Source organism: Phocoena phocoena, chromosome X, assembly GCF_963924675.1.
Source record: "Phocoena phocoena chromosome X, mPhoPho1.1, whole genome shotgun sequence".
NCBI lineage: Eukaryota > Metazoa > Chordata > Mammalia > Artiodactyla > Phocoenidae > Phocoena > Phocoena phocoena.
This window is the reverse complement of record NC_089240.1, coordinates 6,882,057-6,901,684: the sequence shown is the minus strand read 5'-3', so window position 1 is coordinate 6,901,684 and position 19,628 is coordinate 6,882,057. Positions and strand designations below refer to the sequence as shown.

Below are 19,628 nucleotides of genomic sequence, written 5' to 3'. Positions count from 1 at the left end.
AGCAGGCTTGTTTCACACACTGCATATACCTGTTCTTCCGGCATAACTGTAACGAAGCCGATACGTAGCCACTGAAAGTACTGAAAGCTGTTTTTTGTCCGATGACAGCATGAGTGCGATTCAATAAATTAAGGCACTTACCGTTGGACCCCGATTATAGGAGAATATATACATAGAAAAGATAGGGCGGGGAACAGGAAAATGTTAACAGTGTTTTGGTTTGTTTTTTAAATAGACATATCTTCATTCACCAATGACTATGTCTATTATTTTACGGTAAGAAAAGAAAAATCCCCCCAAAGGTAAGATTTTTCACTCATTTTACAGTTATATTTACTTACTTGGGAGTCAAATGGTCCAAAATTATAAATATAATCAAAGAACTATCATTTTATTACCAGAGTTCACAGGCCTAGCAGTGGAATTGCCATTTAAATATAAGAATGAACTAGTGTCGTAAGATGCAGTCCTCAAAAGGATATTCACGATGGGAGAAAATGTCCACGATACGGCGATACGTGAAAAAAATAGGTCTCAGGATGGAACGTGCATGTCGCTAAATTTCATTTTGTACACACACACAAAAGATACCCTCTAAAATATAAAAAAGATAATAAAATACACCCACCTCTCCAGGGGTGGGATCATGCTGGAATTTTATCTGTGTGTGTGTGCGTGCCTTTCTGTAGCTTCCAAGTTCTCTCCTCTGAACGTGAACTGTTTTCATATTCATTAAAATGTCATTAAAATCTGGCAGCGTCTTCAGAAATCATCACTATGAGAGCAACCCAGCTGAGTAGGAAATAAAGCCGCAGGGTCGAGAGAGCAGAGAGAAGGGAGTCTTCTCGGGTTACGAAAATAATACGGCGCTTCACAAAATCCAAAACATCCCCTGCGTGAGGCATTCAGAGAGGGTCCTTTCTGTGCCTGGCTGCCCTTCTGGGTTAATTAACGGCTGGCTGGGGCCTTGCATCCCAACCCTGTGTGCAGAGCCATGAAGGATGCTGACGTGACAAGAGAGGCGTCCCGTCCTGGAGTTACCGCCAAGACCATGTGCGCATCTCCAGAGCGGCCACCGGGTCCTCTCGCAAACCCTCTGAGCCGCAAACCCTCTCCACCCTCCACTTCTCTGCCTGATCGGGAGGCAGACCCAGAAGGAAGCCTTCCTAAAAAATGTCCCACCCAGTAACAGCGAAAGTCTGCATCACGGAGCCAGACGATGCATGTAAGACCAATAGCACAGTTACCGTTTTACTCTTCTCCTCTACACCGTGAAATGACAGTTCAGGTACCCAAGATTTCAAAGCAAAGTGCCTTGGGAGACACAGACAGCCGCTGCTTCCACATAAGAGTAGTCTGTCTTCTTTTTCTAATGACTTGGGTCTTGTAAGCTAATGCTGCCGATTAATCTGTAAATTAACGTACAGATTCTAATTATCTCTAAGACTGAGAGGCTGGAATCGGATTCTTTACAATGTGCACTAGGCCCTCAGACAAATTTCAGCAATATGTACAGGCTGGTTATGAAACCTCTAAGACGCTGTGATTTTCACCCACATAACGCAGGATTTATTTGGGCCCTGATGATTCCCTTTTCTGCAGTAGGTGGAGTCGTAAGTGAGGTCATTTACTCATATAAGGTGACCTCCAAAGTTCTGAAAAATAAACCCTGTGGTTTTCTCCGTAGATATTAAGGCGGGCGATGCCTTGCCCTTTGAGGTAGCCTGCGTCTCAAAAATCCTGGTGTTAAAGCGTATTTTGATGCTTCAATTTAAATGAATGACAACAAAAAAAAGTTTTAAAAGAAAAATACCTAAAGCATCGTGAACCCAAGTATCTGCTGAGAGTTCAATGAGTCTCATGTTATGTCGGCAAATGCAGGAACTCAGTCTTGTAGTCAAATGCTCGGCATCTTAAATTTCCACAGCCACAAAACCGTTCAGATTAAAACACAAAATAAAGTAGTGACAGTAGCAGTGAGTCGGGTTCGTCACTCTCAGTACTCCCGACCTTGGGGAGCACAGAAATCTCTGGGATGGGCTGCCCTGTGCACTGTAGAGCAGCATCCCTGGTCTCCACCCACTCGATGCCAGAAGCTCGCGATCTCCCCGCAAAACATCTCCAGACGTGATCAAATGTCCCCTGGGGAGGGGCGGGGAACTGCCCAGGGCTGAGAACATCTGAGCGGTGGCGGTTACACAAGTCCAGAGCCGCCCTTCACATGGAAGGCCCTCAGATTCCTACAAGTCTTGATGCCCTGAGAATCTGCAGTGCTTTCGTCGAGTAACCACAACTTGGATGCTGTCCTAAGCACGCCACAGACCCTGCAGAGCTGCACCTCGGATGTCCTCCAACTCAAAGGCTGCAGTCAGAAGAGGGAGAAATGACACAGGTGTGTTTCTCTAGGTCGACGTGGGCTCACTGTGGCCCACAGGCCAATTCCCACCTGCCGCTGCATTCTGCAAGCACTGTGACCTATCGATAGCTTTTACATTTTTAAATGGTTGAAAAGGAAATCAAAACAATGCTGTTTTGCCAGCCACGAAACTGATATGACATTCAAATTCCGGTGTCCATCAGTGAAGTTTTGTTGGCACTCGGCCACATCTGTTCATCTACGTAAGGTCGGTAGCTGCTCTCACACGACAAGGGCAGAACTGAGCGGCTGCAGCACAGGCCACTGGCCCACAAAGCCTCAACTGTCTACTCTCTAGCCCTTGACAGAAAAGGTCTGCCAACCTCGCTCTCCTGAAGATTTTCCCCTTTCTACATTAGAGCACACCTGCCTTACCGCTTCCCAGCCTGAAAGCTTCCTGTCTGAGAACCTGAAGGTGACGCCCCGAAATGTGGATGTTTCTGGTGAACACACCAACCACTGTGAAATGGACAGCCAAGAAAACACCACAGCCGTGGTCTACTGTGAATGGCTTTCACAGGAGGCACCTGCTGAAACCAGGTAAGTCTGAGGGGAACAGATACTAGCCCTCACTTTCTGACACACAGCACCCAACACAGAGAGGAAGGGCCTGTGGTTTTTATACAGATGACTCCCCAGCTCGTGGATGCACCGTGGGTACTGTGGTAGGTAAGCAACAGTGTGTCATTTCCCAGCACGGTCCCCAATGACCATCTGCACGTATAAACTGTACAAGGAGCTAAATACAGGCTACAAAAATGTCCAGAGTCATCTATAAAGCTAAGCACCAATGCCTCACACAGAGAAGGAAGTCAGCATGTGCTCAAATCAATTCAATCCAAGCAAAGCTTACGTTCCCTAAATACTGAATTAATACACAATCGAAACACTCACGAGCAACACACCTCCTCTCTCCTCTTCCCTCTGACATTTAAAATATGGTTCAACTGCATTTCAAAACATACTGACTGATGGTGCAGCCACTTTAGAAAAGTTGGACGGTTCTTCAGAATGTTAAACAGAGCTACCTTAACAACCTAGCAATTCTACTGCCAGGTGTATACCCAAGAGGCATGAAGGTATACGTCCACACAAAACTGGTACACGAATGTTCGCAGCTGCATGATTCATAACCACTCGATAAAAGTAAATACACCGCAAATGTCCGTCAACTGATGAATGGATAAACACGATGTGGTACTTGCATACAATGGAATATTATGTGGCCATAAAAAGGATTCATGTCACAACATGGATGTCAACATCTGATGTCACAGATTCAATCAACCTTTTATAATTCTTTTATTTTTTAAAACAAACTACGCTTTTCAAATATTTAAGTAAAATACTGAAATTCTAATACAGGTGAACTTTTAACAACATGGGGCGTAGGGGGATGGGCCCCTGTGCAGTTGAAAAGCCACTTATAACTGTACAGTTGGGCCCTCTGTGTCCATGATTCCTCATCTGTGGATTCGACCACGGACTGTATACAGTAGTCCATGGTTTATTGGAAAAAATCCATGTATAAGCGGACTCGTGAAGTTCAAACCCAGTCAAGGGTCAACTGTACATATTTACCTTGTTATATATTTGGCTTTAAACAAAAATACTTCAATAAGATTCTTTTTTTTAAACATCTTTATTGGATTATAATTGCTTTACACTGGTGTGTTGGTTTCTACTTTATAACAAAGTGAATCAGCTATACATATACACATAGCTCCTCCCTCTTGCGTCCCCCTCCCACCCTCCCTACCCCACCCCTCTAAGATTCTTACTTTGGTTAAATCTGGGTCTATCATTTTAGTTCTGATTGGTTCCTTTAAAACAATAAAGCAAAAATCTTCCCCAAATTTCCATCTTGATGTTTTTAAAAGTACAAAAGTTCTATCAGTCTTTTAATGTAAAAAAGTTAAAGGAAGAACCAGAAAACACAAAACAGTAAATGATGAAATCAAACCCTAAAATCCCATCTACCAACCGATAACAGCACTTTTTCTTGGTAGCGGATGGGGAGGGAGCCATCAGTTTTAGTTTGGGATGTGGCTTCAACTCTTGATTGTTTCTTTTTGGCCATGCGGCTTGCAGGATCTTAGTTCCCCAACCAGGGATCAAACCCATGCCCCCTGTAATGCAAGTGTGAAGTCCCAACAACCACTGGACCGCCAGGGAACTCCCTGGGCTTCAACTCTTGATGCCTGTGCATCTACGACTGTTCGGTTAGCTCTTCTGGGTACCTTATCCTCGCATTAGATCTATAAATAGTAAGCTACACGTTTTTCTAAGAAGTTTCGAGGTTAAGTAGTAAATCAATTTGCAGACAGACACAAATCGTATTAAGAAACTAATAAACCACAGCATTAAGAGACAGGGGCCAACTAAGATCCAGACTCACGTGCCCACTTATAATTAATTTTGCAGCTTAATTTTAATTCACCGTGTTGACAAGAGGGAATGATTTTAGAAAGTGGCATCTGCTTCCGGTAAGACCCAGAAAAGTTTATAATGGCTGGTTCAGTATCCACAATTCTTGGAAGGCAATAAAAGGCCAATCCGTCATGTAGAATGGACTAAAGAGCCCATCATTATTTAATGATGCTCTATCTACTACCTTCAACTTCAGCAAGGAGAAAGACCTCAGACTCTGTCTCAAGAAAGCATTTTAAAACAGAAGGTGTTCAGTTTTGGCAAAACGCAGCTCTGCTTCAAACGAATTTCAGGTAAAAGACAAAGATCAAAGGCAGGCGTTTACCTTCAGGCTGACTTCATGTGTAGACCTTTGAACCAGTGGGCTCCCCAGCATCCGATCATATAAAACGCCAAGTGTCTGCTGGGACCTTGCCTGGTGAGAAACAGAGAGATTTGAAAAACAACAACAACAGTAACAACAAAAACCACCTTAAAATTCTCCGGGAATTGTTCACCTTTGACCTGTCCTATTCTTGTTTTTCTTTTTCAGCCCAACTCAAACTTAACACATTTTACTGTTTCATAATCTCCGTCCTAAAACTTTAACACAAACTATGCAGTTTTATTTGCAATGTGAAAAAAGGAGAATTAAAACGGCCAGTCAGTATTATGGTACCTGTAGAGATTTGTAAGGAAAAAGTCTCAAAGTAAATAAAATTGATTTTAGCTCAGATACTGTTCCTGCCATCACTCAATGAAACCAATGCCCACTTGAAATATCTTTGTTTTAGGGACCACATCACATACAACCAATAAATTAAACTGTACACACCCTTAAGAGAAGAAAAGACGCTCCAGACATCTTTTCTGACATTATAGACATTGCTTGGGCAACTGTTTACAATAATCATGGCATGCATGTTTGTGTGCAGACATCCACTCTTTTATGTGCTCAAAAAAAACAGAAACATTAGAATCTTTTTTTCCTTTTTTGGCTTCCCTAAAATAAAGCGAAAGCAAGCACTGACTCTCAACTTTTACATTAGTGTTTTCCTACATTTCCATTTCACAGGGGTTCCACCTGCATGGATTTCTGAAGAAGCCAGGGGTGTATGTCATAAGATAATCCTTCCTATCAAAAACTCATTTTTATTTTTCCGTCAGTATAAACAGTAAGCACTCAACCAGGATCAACGTAATAATATTTACCTTCTTCCTCATAAATTCTCTTTAGCTGTGAGTGAATCCAGTCTCCTACAGGGTTGAAATTATCCACAAGCTCAAGAACTAAGGAAATTAAATGCTTGCTGTTTTCTCTAAATTCTTGTTCGATAGTCTTAAGTGATAATAAAAAGGCGCTAGGTTTAATATAATTCAAACCCATAAGTGAGGCTATGAATGAAGGTGTTTCTTATTAGTGAATGTATACAGAACCTCTTGAAATGTTTTAAGGAAATTCAAGTAAATTACTCCCACTGAGTCACGTTTATCGTTACACGGTTCATAAAAAGGAGACTAAAAGGATTCTACAAGCAGGATTCTACAAGCAGGTTCACAAGCAGGTTCACAAGCAGGTTCTACAAGCAGGTTCTCAGGCCCTTAAGTTTCATTACAGTACATTTTTAAACCACATAAGGTTATATAAGATAAAACGAGGACAACTGAAAAAATCTACCACTGAAGGAAAATAGTAAGATTTAAACAAAATTCCTCTATAGCTCTTTGAATAGAAATTAAAGGGCACCAGACTGAAGCAGGCACTAGGGAATACTGACTTTGCTTATAAAAGAAAAATACATTTCATTATGAAAAAAAGTCGGTAGTGGAGATGAAATAGGACGATACTCCTTACAGCAAACCTGAAGCAGACAGCAAATTATTTTCGGGATTGGGCTGTAAACCCAAGAGCCTTATGATGAAACTGCTAAACACCATAAAGTATCAAAATATAAGCAGATGTCACCACAATAAGCCCCAAACTGCTTGAAAATTAAAACATTAAAATCCATAATAATTCAATTAAGTAATTAATATATAAACAGCTCTCATTACAAGCTGTTCAGGAAAAAGCTTTAGTATCAAATTCCTATTCCCTGGCCCAAAACAGATGGTAACTCACAAATTGAAGGTTATCTTTGATATAAGTTGTTAAATTCAGTACATGTAATTAACATCATCTATGTGTTATAAACACACAAAACGTGAAATGTGACTGGTTAATAACATTCTGGTTATGCAACATGTCAAAATTAATTAGTTCATGACTAGAAATAATAAGTTAAAGTGAGAAACCTGAACTTCCAACCCCTGGTCAGTCCTGATTTTCCCATTATTAACACCTAAATAGAACCACTATCAATAAACAGTGCTGGCAGGGCTTCTCTGGTGTCACAGTGGTTGAGAGTCCGCCTGCCGATGCAGGGGACGCGGGTTCGTGCCCTGGTCCGGGAGGATCCCGCATGCCGCAGAGCGGCTGGGCCCGTGAACCATGGCCACTGAGCCTGCGCGTCCGGAGCCTGTGCTCCGCAACGGGAGAGGCCACAACAGTGAGAGTCCCGCGTACGGCAAAAAAAACAAAAACAAAAAGAAACCAGTGCTGGCAAAAATTTACGTGCTGAAAAAGATTTGTGTGAAACGCAAATGATTTTTTAAAAAATATTTATTTATTTATTTGGCTGCGCCAGGTCTTAGTTGTGGCACATGGGATCTTCGTTGTGGCGTGCAGGATCTTTGCTGCAGCATGAGGAATCTTTAGTCGTGGCGTGCGAACTCTTAGTTGCGGCATGTGGGATCTAGTTCCCTGACCAGGGATCGAACGCAGGCCCCCTGCATTGGGAGCATGGAGTCTTAGCCACTGGACCATCAGGGACGTCCCCCCCACACTTTTTTTAAGTCTTTACTGAATTCGTTACAATATTGCTTCTGTTTTATGTTTTGGTTATTTGGCTGCGAGGCATGAGGGATCTCAGCTCCCTGACTAGGGATCGAACCCTCACCCCCTGCCTTGGAAGGCAATGTCTTAACCACTGGACCGCCAGGGAAGTCTGCCACGCAAATGATTTGAACAAATGCAATATATTCTTTACTCTCAAAGGTAGTAATAAATATAAAAAGGACTCATTTTCTGGTTGCTGTCAGTTCTTGGCATGGAATGGTGTAGACGATGACTAATAGTCCTCCCACACAGGAGGCGTAAAGCCTTTAGTATATTCACGACGCTGTGCAATCATCCCCTACGTCAAGTCTCAAAACATTTACGTCACCCCAAAAGGAAACCTCGGGCCCATTAAGCAGTCAGTCCTCAATCCCCCTCCCTCCTCCCCCCGCCCAGGCAACCACCGGCCTGCCTTCTGTCTCTGCAGATTTGCCTGTTCTGGACGTTTCACATAAATGGAACCATACCACACCTTCTCTGTGTCCGGCTTCTTTCGCGTAGCATGATGTTTCCAAGGTCCATCCACAACGCAGCGTGTATCAGTACTTCATTCCTCTGTATGGCTGAATACTGTTCTGTTGTACGCATGCACTACCTTTTGTTTACCTTTCCAGCCACCAGCTGATGGGCATCTGGCTACTGTGAATGCTGCTGTTAGGAACACTGATGTCCAGGAATGTGTTTGAGCCCCCGTTTCCCATCCCTTGGGTATGTATTGTTCTATATCATTTTGCCAGAGACAAGGAATAGTGCAGTGTCGCTCTCCTTGGGGCAAACCAAATTACTCTTCCGCTCAGAAGCTTTGCCAAGTCTATCAGGGCAACCAGAGGTGCCGGGTTGGTTTTGTTTTGCCTGCAGCCCTGGCTGTCATTCTAAATCCTTCTCCCTCCCCTGAGGTAGTTTAGCTCCAAAGTTTTGAGTTGGTAACTGCCTGCACTTCTGGCTTCCCAGGACCCCTTGAGGTGACTCTGGCTACCCAGGTACCTTCTCACACTGATATCTGATATGGATCCACGTATGTAACCCCTAATAGCAGCATGGAACTATCATGGTGTGTCCTATTTTAACACAGTGGCTTTCAACCAGGGATGGCTGCGCTCTCTGCCCCTGGGGACTGCAGGATATTAGTCAATGTCTGGAGACATCTCTCGGTCGTCACAAGTGGAGGAGGGGAGGTACTGGCGCCTAGTGGGTAGAGACCAGGAATAGCGCTCAGCATCTACAACGCACAGAACAGCCTCCCTGCACGGAAGACTTGACTCATCGGCCCCCGGATGCCAATAATGCCGAGAAACTTCATAACAGAACAGATTTTAGACCAAGTTCATCTCTTTATGACTTCGGCCTGATTCTTACGGAGAAATAGCAGAAGGCGAAGTAACAGTTTCACACAGGGCTTAAGATTCCAAAAGAATTATCTAGGGGATATTTTCATAGATTGCCATAATGCTTCCTTCTTGGTGGCCCAAATCTGTGGAACAAAACGAATAATCCATATGGCTCACTCAGTGAAAATTCAGGATAAACCTACATTTTTATTGATCCTAACTATGCTTAACTATATACATACTGATTATATCTCCTGATAAAAACGAATCAAATGTGTACAATTAAATTCCTTTAACTGCTGGTGGAGAGGTCAGCACGGAGCAGAACTGAGGCCTGCGGCCAGCAGCCCACACCATATGCCAGCCACATGAGAGCCACCATCGCACGGCATCATCCAGTACATATCAGACCATCAAGTCCCTGTAGCTCCGGTTGATGTCTTGAATGCAACTTCAAAGAGACCTCTGCCAGAACCACCCTGCTAAGTCACCACAGCATTCCTGACCCTCAGAATCTAACACACCATGAAGGACAGGTGGGAAGGATACCCGGGGCAGCAGGCCTTTTCAGCAATCGCCTCTCCATCATCACCCACAGAATGGGACAATGACATGCACGGCTGCTGCCAGGAAAGCCTAGAACCACAGGGACTTGGAAGCCAAGCAAACGGAGCTTTCGAAGAAGCAGGAGAGAGCTTCCCAAAGCATGTTCTTCACAATGATGTTTCCCAGATGGTTACTATGTGTTTAGTGTCACCACATGAAAAACAGTTCTGTGATCCAATTTTCCACGTTCAGTAGGATTGGTAACCCTGGGTTAAAGTTACTGAAAAACAATAAAAAGGAGCACCTAAATACATCAAACAAATACTAACAGTCATAAAGGGAGGAACTGATGGGAATACAATAACAGTAGGAGACTTTAACACCCCAATGATATCAACGGACAGATCTTCCAGACAGAAAATCAATAAGGCAACAGGGATCCTAAATGACGCAACAGAACAAATTAGACAAAAATGGACATTTTCAGGACATTAAATCCAAAAAAGCCCCAGAATACACATTCTTTTCAAGTTCACGTGGAACGTTCTCCAGGACAGACCACATACTAGGACACACAAAACAAGCCTCAAGAAATTTAAGGTGAACAGAAATTATTTCAAGCATCTTTTCTGACCACAACAGCATGAAACTAGAATTGAACCACAGAAACAGAAATGAGGAAAAAACAATTACATGGAGACTAAACACGCTACTAAAAAAACCAATGGGTCAACGATGAAATCAAAGAGGAAATTAAAAAATACCTTGCGACAAATGACAACGAAAACACAACCATACAAAATCTTTGGGATGCTGCAAAAGAAAACCCAAGAGGGAAGTTCGTAGCAATACACGCCTTCCTCAACAAGTAAGGAAAAAATGTCAAATAAGCAACCTGACCTACCACCTAAAAGAATTAGAAAAAGAAGAACAAACAAAACCTAAAGTCAGCAGAAAGAAGAAAATAATAAAGATCAGAGAGGAAATAAATAAAATAGAGTTTTATACAACAATGGAAAAACTCAATAAAACCAAAAACTGGTTTTTTGAAAGGGTAAACAAAAATCAACAAACCTCTGGCCAGGCTCACCAAGAAGAAAAAAGAGAGGACCCAAATAAACAAAATAAGAAATGAGGGAGGAGAAATAACATCTGATACTGCAGCAATTTTAAAAAGCCACGAGAACACTATGAACAATTATTATATGCCAACGAATTGGGCAACCTAGAAGAAATGGACACGTCTCTAGAAACATACAGCCCACCAAAACTAAATCAAGAAGAGATAGATATTTTTACAGACCGGTCACCAGAAGTGAAATAGAATCTATAATTTAAAAAAAGTTTCCTGCTAACAAATTCCAGGACCGACTGGCTTCACACTGGGGAATTCTACCAAACAAACAACGAAAAACTTATAGCAATCTTTTTCAAACTCTTCCAGGAGGGTGAAGAGGAAGAAACACTCCCGAAGACATTCTATGAAGTCACCATCATCCTGATACCAAAACCAGACAAAGACACTACCAAAAAAGAAAATTACAGGCCAATATCTTCAATGAATATGGATGCAAAAATTCTCAACAAAATATTAGCAAACTGAATTCAACAACACATAAAAAAAATCATACACCATAATCAAGTTGGATTCACTCCAGGGTCACAAGGATGGTTCAACATATACAAATCAATCAATGTGATACACCACATCAAGAAAAAAACCACATGATCATCTCTATAGATGCAGAATAAGCATCTGACAAAATTCAACATCCATTCATGACAAAAACCCTTCACCAAAGTGGGTACAGAGGGAGCATGTCAACATAATAAAAGCTACTTATGACAAACCCACAGCCAACATAATACTCAGTGGTGAAAAGCTGAAAGTCTTTCTGCTAATATCTGTAACAAGGATGCCGCCTCTACCACATCTATTCAACATAGTATTGGAAGTCCTAGCCACAGCAATGAGACAAGAAAAAGAAATAAAAGGTATCCAAATTGCAAGGGAAGAGATTAAATTATTATATGCAGATGACATGATATTATATATAGAAAACCCTAAAGACTCCAGGCAAAAACTACTAGAACTGATAAACGAATTCAGCAAGGTAGCAGGATACAAGATTAACATACAGAAATCTGTTGCACTTCTTTACACTAACAATGAAATATCAGAAAGGGAAAGTAAAAAGAAAAGAAACCAAAAAAAATAAATAATCCCTTTTAAATCGCTTCAAAAAAAGTATTTAGGAATAAACCTCATCAAGTAGGTGAAAGACTTATATGCTGAGAACTATACAACACTGATAACGGAAATTGAAGATGATTCCGAGAAATGGAAAGACATCCCATGCTCTTGGACTGGAAGAATTAATATTGTTAAAATGGCAATACTACAGATTACCCAAAGCAATACTATGGATTACTACCCAAAGCAATACTACAGAATACTACCCAAAGCAATCTACAGATTTAATGTGATTCCTATAAAAGTACCCATGACATTTCTCACAGAAGTAGAACACATAATCCAAACATTTATATGAAACCGTAAAAGACTGAGAATTGCCAAAGCAATCCTGAGGGGAAAAAAAAAAACAAAGGAGGAGGCAGAACCCTCCCAGACTTTAGGCAATACTACTACAAAGCTACAGTAATCAAAACAGTGTGGTATTGATACAAAAACAGACACACGGATCAATGGAACAGAACTGAGAGCCCAGAAATAAACCCACACAGCTACGGTCAATTAATCTCCGACAAAAGTGGCAAGAATATACAATGGAGAAAAGACAGTCTCTTCAGTAAGTAGTGGTGGGAAAGCTGGACAAACACATGTAAATCAAGGAAGTTAGAACACACCATCACACCATACACAAAAATAAACTCAAAATGCCTTAAAGACTTATAAATATAAGACATGATACCACAAAACTCCTAAAAGAGAGCATAGGCAAAAAATTCTCTGACATAAATCATACCAGTGTTGCCTTACGTCAGTCTCCCAAGGCAACAGAAATAAAAACAAAAATAAACAAATGGGACCTACTCAAACTTATAAGCTTTTGCACAGCAAAGGAAACCATAAACAAAACAAAAAGACAACCTATGGGCTGGGAGAAAATATCTGCAAATGATGCGACTGGCAAGGGCTTAATTTCCAAAATATACAAACAGCTCATACAACTCAATTAAAAAAAAACACAACTCCATCAAAAAATGGGTGGAAGACCTAAATAGACATTTTTTCAAATAAGACATACATATGGCCAAAAAGCATGTGAAAAGATGCTCAACACTGCTAATTATTAGACAAATTTAAATCAAAACTGTAATGAGGTATCACCTCACAAAGATCAGGATGGCCATCATTAAAATGTCTACAAATAATGAATGCTGGCAAGGGTGTGGAGAAAAGGGAACCCCCCCCCCCGACACACTGCTGGTGGGAATGTAAACTGGTATGGCCACTATGGAAAACAGTATGAAGATTCCTTAAAAAACTAAAAATAGAGTTACCACATGATCCAGCAATCCTACTCTTGGGCATATATCTGCAGAAAATGCTAATTCAAAAAGATAAATGCAACCCAATGTTCACAGCAGCACTATTTACAATAGCCAAGACATGGAAGCAACATAAGTGTCCATCAACAGATGAACAAAGAAGATGTGGTACACACACACACACACACACACACACAAAATGGAATATTACTCAGACATAAAAAAAGAATGAAATAATGCTATTTACAACAACATGGATGGACCTAGAGATTATCATACAAAGTAAAGTAAGTCAGACAGAGGAAGACAAATATCATATACCACTTATATGTGGAATCTAAACTATGATACAAATGAACTTATTTACAAAACAGAAACAGACTCACAGATGTAGAAAACAAACTTATGGTTACCAAAGGGGATTTGGCAGGCGCAGGGTTCAGGAGAAGATAAATCAGGACTCTGTGATTAGCAAATACACATTACTATATATAAAACAGATAAACAACAAAGTCCTTCTATAAAGTACAGGGAACTATATTCAATGTCTTGTAATAAACTATAATGGAAAAGAAAAAAAAACAATAAGAATAGTTTACACAGGGCTTCCCTGGTGGCGCAGTGGTTGAGAGTCCGCCTGCTGATGCAGGGGACACGGGTTCGTGCCCCGGTCCGGGAGGATCCCACATACCACAGAGTGGCTGGGCCCGTGAGCCATGGCTACGGAGCCTGTGCGTCCGGAGCCTGTGCTCCGCAATGGGAGAGGCCACAACAGTGAAAGGCCCGCATACCGCAAAAAAAAAAAAAGTTTACACATAATTGCATCTATTATCCGCCTGGCTCTGTTCTAAGTGCTTTAAGTTATGTAATCCTTTTAATAAACAATGGAAGAATCCTTCCTACCAGAATCTCACAATGTGTTTTCAATGATATATCCAGGAACCACCACTAACAGTGTCATACCAGGGGTTCACATACACTAAATTATCTCTCTCCTGTTACGATTTTCTCATGGCTCTGAGCTGTAGGCAGCAGAAATCTTGTGAACCACCTTCCTCATCTGGCTCCTCCATGTACCCAGGTATCCACCTAGATAATGACACTCCACGTACAATATGCTATGGTTTGCCCAACTCTCCCAAATTTCCGACTTTTCATAAATATGCTGAAATTTTAAAGACAACTTTCTGATTGACTTTGAATACATCAGTTGCTAGACAGTCCAGTAAAGGGAGGTTCTGCTGTTGGAAGACTGTAGGTTCTCCAAGAGAATATAAAACCAACATGCATTTCTTTAGACTCTGGAAGCTTGAAATCTAAAGATGACAGTACTTGATGGAAATGAATCCAAGTGTGCCAAGTTGGTAATGACTTACAAAAATAAATGTTACTTTTAATATCATAATAGTGTCAAGAAGTAGGACACTTCTAGATGAGGCTTTATACATTGGGAATTAAAATCAGGCCATCATCCTCATTTCTCTTTTCACTCACCGAACTAGGAAAATGGGTACTGTGAGGTGAAAGGTCACAGTGCATTAAACATCTCACTTCTTATCATCTCATCTTTTTTAAAAAATCTACTTTTGGAATACCTTTTATTTAGGTGGATTATTTATTTTTTTTGCCACTATGGTAAGAGTGTACCCTTCTCTTTTTACGTGTAAACTCAAAGAGACAACACTAAAGGGATCCCTTCTCTGTTAAAGTTCTATATATGACACAGAAAAAATGTTTTGAATTTTTTCTTAATGATAAATATTAATTTTGTGCATAAATTCCAAAGGCCTATCCTTTAATATTCTTTAAGAATAAGCATATATAACATAAACAAAACAGAAAGCTATAAATTAAAACCAAGTAACATCCTAAAAGATCTTCCTTTGAAAAAGCCTGCATGGTCGGGCTTCCCTGGTGGCGCAGTGGTTAAGAATCTGCCTGCCAATGCAGGGGGCAGAGGTTCGAGCCCTGGTCCGGGAAGATCCCACATGCTGCAGAGCAACTAAGCCCGTGCGCCACAACTACTGAGCCCGCGTGCCATACTGCTGAAGCCCACACGCCTAGAGCCTGTGCTCCACAACAAGAAGCCTGCTCGCCGCAACTAGAGAAAAGCCCTCGCGCGGCGATGAACACCCAACACAGCCAAAATAAAAAAAAATAAAAATCAGTAGCCCTGAAAAAATTATTTTTTAAAAGTCTCCATAGTTAAATGGTAATATTTGTTGTCCAATGCCTAAAAAAATGTAGAGTTTGAATGTTATTTGTAAGTAACATTTCAGTACTGTTATCTGTAGACGGTAATCTTGGCTGTGCCATCAACTCTCCTTTCCTGCGCACTAATGTGTCAACAGATCATTACTGTACGAAATGTGAGAAAGGTTTTGGTAAAGTTTCTGACCTATATTTGAGACGGGGGAAACGGTTCCTACTGCAGCACGCCCGTAAAGCTGGCATTTACCCAGACAGTTACCGATAAAAAACCTCATTCACAAGCTAATGATGTGGACACACTCTGCACACGACCAGGGCGGGGGTCTGAGAACTTTCCGGGGAACCCAACTCTCTGTGGTCCAAGGAGGCAACAGAAACTTACAATCACGCAAAGATTATAAACACACGTTTATCTTCGTTTCCCAAAGTAGACTGTGTTCATTTTAGCGCTCATTTCTAAAACAGTAGCTCTTAAAGATGACAACGTGATATTTAAAGCAAAGATATCAAGATCAAATCTGTTGGAAAATTCTAGGTTTGAAAAAGGTAAAACAGATCCGAGAAGCTAAACAAACCCCAAGCAGGATAAACACCAGAGAAAACCCCAAGAAAAGCTTAGTGAGGTTGGGGAGGGCGCTATGCAGGTGAAGACGACACAGAACAGGAAGCGAAACAGAGAGACTCCTGGCCCTGGAGGAGAGCACCTGCCTTTCGTGAGGGATCCATACGTGAACACGGCACGACCCAGTGACCCTGCTCTGCTGGGAGCAGATGGCAGAGTGACCAGACCACCAGGCTCCTTAGGAAGTCTGAGCATTGCCACACCGAAGGTACATCCGCCTGCACACTGAAGACACCCTTGGGGGTTTCTGAGAAGTCACAACCTCTGTTCTTGAAGTCAGTCACACTGGAGCTGAGACAAGTGCTTGTAGGGACGTCCTTGGCAGTCCAGTGGTTAAGACTCCACGCTCCCAATGTAGGGGGTATGGGTTCGATCCCTGGTCGGGGAACTCGATCCCACATGCCACATGACGCGGCCAAAAAAAAAAAAAAAAAGAGAGAGAAGTGCTTGGATAGGGGGTGGTACTTGGAGGGATGGGGCAAAAAGGGCTTTCCGGGTGGCATGGCAGCTCCATGCCCGGCCCCATCCTGCTCCCATGCCCCTGCAGTAGATCTGTAACCCCAGCTAACTTCCCACTCCACCTCAGTCTTGGAGTCTGTTTCTTGAGAAACCTTCTTAAAACAATGGCTCCAGTAGCACCCGGTACAAAATTCCGCATACAACTGCCCTGTTCTTTCAAGTGCCCTTCTCACGAATGCTGCAAACACTTCTTTTTTTAATAAAAGAAAACGATGGTGTTTTGTATCTTTGATCAAAAAGCCCACGCGGCAGGCATTTCAATAAATACATGCTAGTCCACACGGTGTGCAGAAAAACACAAGGAACGCCCCAGAATACTTCAGATGGGATGTACTTGGCGGTCTCTGTTATTTGTCTAGTTAGGTTACTCTATTGGTTATCCTCCCCTTTGCTGAAATTGAATTTAAACATTGGGAGACATGTCGAGATACGACAACACAAGAAGGTAAAGTTCCAGAAGTGTAAAGCAGGGGTGAGCACACTTCTTCTGCGAAGGGCCGAAGAGCAGGTATCTTGGACTCTGCAGCCATCCTGTTACAAGTACTCAACTGGGCCTCAGCTCAAAAGCAGCCACAGACTGTACGTAAATGGGCGTGGGCGTGTTTCAATAAAACTTTACAAAAATAGGTGGAAGGCGGGGTTGGCCTACAGGCAGGAGTCTGCCGACCCCTGCCCTGGGGCAAAATCATGTTCATTGTATTAAGGTGTGCACCCACAACTCATTACTAAATTAAAACAGACAACCGTAAAATATCATTAAGGGTGACTTGAGACATGAACACACGACAGAAGCGCTTTATTCCGGAAGTGAAGCAGGTCTGTGCCTCGTTCCTGGGAAGGACCACAGTGGAGGCGGCAGCAGGAGCGTGGGGTGCACTTCAGCCCAGGTCCCTGGGTCCTGGGACACACACACAGCTGCCACGGGGAGCCCTCAGGACACTCGGGCAAATGCCGTGCTGCGTTAAGATGGTGCTTTCAGAACCCAAGTGCAAAGTCTCGCGAAAACTTCCCAATTCTTTTATTTTATGGATCACAGAAGCGTGAACCTGAACAGAATAATCTCATCAGTGCGGAGATGACATCTTTAATTCGTTTTCCTTTTTAAAAATTATTTTTAATAGGTTTAGTTTTTAGAGGAGTTTTAGGTTCACAGCAAAATGGAGGGGAAGGCACAGAGAGTTCCCATACGCCCCTGCCCCCCCCCCCACATGCACAGCCTCCCCCACTGTCCACACCCCCCTCCAGAGGGTACATCTGCTACAGCCGATGAACCCGTACGGACACACCATCGTCACCCGAAGCCCATAGTTTATATTAGGGTTCACTCTTGGTGTTGTACCCTCTATGGGTTTTGACAAATTTATTATGAATGACATGTGGCCACCACTAGAGTATCATAAAGCATAGTTTCCCTGCCTTAAAAATCCTCTGTGTTCCACCTACTCGTCTCTCCCCGGCCCCTAAACCCCGGCAACCACTCATCTTTTCGCTGTCTCTGCAGTTTGGCCTTTTCCAGAAGGTCACAGAGTCGGAATCATACAGCGTGTAGTCTTTTCAGGTTGGCTTCTCTCATTCGGTGAAGTGCATTTCAGGTTCCTCCATGTCTTTTCCTGGCTTGAGCTCATTTCTTTTTAGCGCGGAATAATAATCCCATGGTCTAGATGCAACAGTTCATTTACCCATTCACCTACAAAAGGACATCCAAGTTCTGGCAATGATGGATAAAAGCTGCTATAAATATCTGTGTGCAGGTTTTTGCACGGAAGTAAGTTTTCAACTCCTTTGGGTAAATTTTATTTTTAAAAAAATGCCATTAGAATTGCATAAGTAATACATGTTCAGGGGAGAGATTTTAAGTGATTCTCAACCGCAGGCAGTTTTGTTCCCCAAAGGTCATCGGGCAATGTCCGGAGACATTCCTCGTCACAACTCGGGGGGAAGGGCCCTGGCACGGAACGGGTAGAGGTCAGGGATGCTGCGAACCTCGTACAATGCACAAGACGTCCCCTCCATGAGAAAGGATTATCGGGCCCCACGTGTCACTAGTGCTGAGGTTGAGCAATCCTGACATGAGGATAAAATGTTAAAAGTTTTCTCTCCCCAACTCTTCCCACTCTCACCACGCAGAGACAGCCCGTACTCACGAGCTTCTTGCAGTCTTCTACAAGTTTCCGCACATACCTGTTCTTACTTGTAACACAAATATATTTTGCTGACTATAACCTTTGAATTTAGTCACGAGTGGCACATACCAGTTGTTTTCATCACTAACATCCTTGAACAGCAAGGCGGCTTACTACCTGCCTACATAAAACCACTCCTTGCCCGCCAGTCCACAAAGGAAGTGTACATTTTATAAAGTCCCTTAGGTCCATTATACAACTTAACCATCACAGCAGCCCTTTCGTTATTCCCACTTTGTGGCTAAAGAGGCCAAGATCGAGAAAGTTCAAGTGAACAGAACCGGGCTTCACAGATCATAAGTGGTTAGGATTTGAACCCCCAGTTCTAGCTTCAGTTTTGGGGCTCTCATCATTTCACAGCACAGCAATTCACAACGCACAGTAATTTAGATAGAAGGTACGTAGTCAGGTTTTTAAAAATCTATTAATTAGTTTATTTTTAATTTTGGGCTGCTTTGGGTGTTTGTTGCGGTGTGCGCAGGCTTCTCATCGCGGTGGTTTCTCTTGTTGCGGAGCACAGGCTCTAGGCGTGTGGGCTTCAGTAGTTGTGGCACGCGGGCTCGGTAGTTTTGGCTCACGGGCTCTAGAACGCAGGCTCAGTAGTTGTGGCGCACGGGCTTAGCCGCTCCGCGGCATGTGGGATCTTCCCGGACTAGGGCTCAAACCCGTGTCCCCTGCACCGGCGGGTCGATTCTTAACCGCTGCGCCCCCAGGGAAGTCCGGTAGTCAGTTATTTTTGCACAATGGAAGTACCTCGGAATTTGCAACCAGTAACACACTTTATTGAGAGAAGTCTTCTAGACACTTTGAATAATCAATGTGCACGTACACAATGCACCCATTACGCATAACTCTAACCCTTTCGCATTTGGTGAATCGTTAACACTTCCGAGCTGGTCTGAAACGTACTCAGTCATTTGCACTGTACCGACGAGCAACTAGG

General features: G+C 42.6%; 1 protein-coding gene across 1 annotated transcript in view; it reads right to left on the bottom strand.

Moving 5' to 3' along the window:
• TBL1X (transducin beta like 1 X-linked) overlaps window positions 1-19,628 on the bottom strand; it is a 226,920-nt gene that overhangs the window by 64,397 nt on the left and 142,895 nt on the right. Inside the window, exon 3 of the mRNA XM_065900375.1 lies at window positions 5,172-5,261. The gene's annotated coding sequence lies outside the window, so the exon portion shown is untranslated. The remainder of the gene's footprint in view (window positions 1-5,171; window positions 5,262-19,628) is intronic.